Below are 1,884 nucleotides of genomic sequence, written 5' to 3' on the forward strand. Positions count from 1 at the left end.
ATCCTAAATCAGAATTTTCAATTCTAGTCCAGCATCAATTAGCTCGAACCAACATTTTTAACCCTTGTTTAGAATTTACTATTTGGAGTTGTTTTTTTTTTTTCGCTGTTTTTTAGACATTTATAACATATAAATTCCGATGTTTTTATATATCTAACACATAAAAATTTTAAAATATCATTACTTTTAACTTTTATAAAATGAAATACACACTTGCATGCATAGGTAAGGTAGTATGTATGTAAGAATTTAAATTTAGGCTTTCGTTATGTAAATATATAGGAATTGTGTGGTATGCATGTAAATCTTCCTTTTATTTGGTTAGATTTTTATTGTAACATTTACATGTCTCATTAAATGGAAGATCTGACAGATCGGAATGCTTGTGATTTACAGTTTGATGCTCTTATTGCTGCCCTGCCTTTGGAAGGCGGCGAAGAGGCACAGGTGAAGAGAATAGCTGAGCTCCAGGTGTGTAGTACTGACGCCATCTCTGAAATTAGCCATATTCGAAAGCAGAACTAGTAAATGATGAGAATATTTCGCTGACTTTAAAAAAAATCATATTTTAGTTTTAGAGAATTATTTCTGATTTGAAGTTCCTAACTTGTTCCAGGCTGAGAATGAAGTAGTAGGACTTGAACTTCAGAAACAGCTCGAGGCTGCAGGTATTTATTTTTCAGTCTAAACAGGGACATTTGCAGACATTCCACCCAATTCCTATGTATTTACATATGCAACACTTAAATTATACCTTTTTTTTTGCATTTATGCCCACCCAAACCTTTGATATCTCACCCATAAAAAAAAAAGGACACTTTACTTTAAAGAAATGAAATGCACCTTCTCATGTATGGTTAAGGTGACATACATGTAAAAATTGAAATTTAAGTGTTATCTATGTAAATGTATAGGAATTGAGTGGTATGTGTGCATGTCCTCTTCGTGAGAAAAGTGTTAACATGAGTCCTAGAGTTTATAGAAGTTTCAAATAGTCATCACATTTTCTTAATGGGGGCTAGAATATTACTCTATGGGGATTAAGTTTAGAGTATATTAAAAGAATCGGCGGATTAATTTGATACTTTATATGTACTCTTGGGACTGAAATGGCTCCATAAAAATAGTTTTTGGGACCATATTGGCACTACTTTACTCAAATCCTCCTATATATGTAAACAAATTTGGTGATTTCAACTGTTTTTCAGAGCAGGAACTGAAACTGGTTCAGGCTTTGTTTTGTCAAGCTTCAGACAACTGTTTGAATCTGAAGAAAGCAGATTGATTTTCTCTACTGTAAGTAAATACCTGACTCCTTTGGTGCAGAGCCTCATAATTCATGTCTCTTTGCTTATATGATTGTAATATTTGAATGTTTAAATTATATTTGCTTCTATATCTATAATTACTTATTTTATACGGAGTTTTTTTATTTAATCTACGGAAAATAGGATAAATATTTTACTAGATGAACATTGAATGATGATGTAAGCACAAAAAGAAGGGTAATTCGGCCTTGGTGAATTATTTCATAATTATTTTAATTTTTAGGCTGATTTTTTTTTTAGAATTATAATTATTTTTTTAATTTTCCTTAAATAATTTTTTATATGATCCAATGATAAAAATAAATAAATATTTTTTTATTATTAGATTGTTGAATTTCCTCATTTTAATTATTATGTAATAATATAGTTTTATGAAATTTATGACAATAATTTGCTTTTTTAAAGGATGTATAAGCCGAGATAGAGAAGAAAGTATTGTGTGGACATCTTAGTTTGTTGGTTGAGGCAATCTTTCAATCAATCAAGTTCAAAATTGTGTGTATGTGGGGTGGTGCTTGTTTGCGACTAAATCTGTTCAAATTTTTGAGGCTCAAGG

The 1,884-nt window shown here is 30.4% G+C and overlaps 1 long non-coding RNA gene across 1 annotated transcript; it reads left to right on the top strand.

Annotated features, from left to right (window-relative positions):
• Positions 1 to 389: 389 nt before the first annotated feature.
• Positions 390 to 1,417, top strand: LOC110018169. The gene is made up of 3 exons (XR_002293340.1): positions 390 to 471; positions 617 to 668; positions 1,209 to 1,417. It is a non-coding gene; the product is annotated as an uncharacterized LOC110018169 (long non-coding RNA).
• Positions 1,418 to 1,884: the final 467 nt, after the last annotated feature.

Source organism: Phalaenopsis equestris, unplaced genomic scaffold (genome assembly GCF_001263595.1).
Source record: "Phalaenopsis equestris unplaced genomic scaffold, ASM126359v1 Scaffold000004, whole genome shotgun sequence".
Lineage (NCBI taxonomy): Eukaryota > Viridiplantae > Streptophyta > Magnoliopsida > Asparagales > Orchidaceae > Phalaenopsis > Phalaenopsis equestris.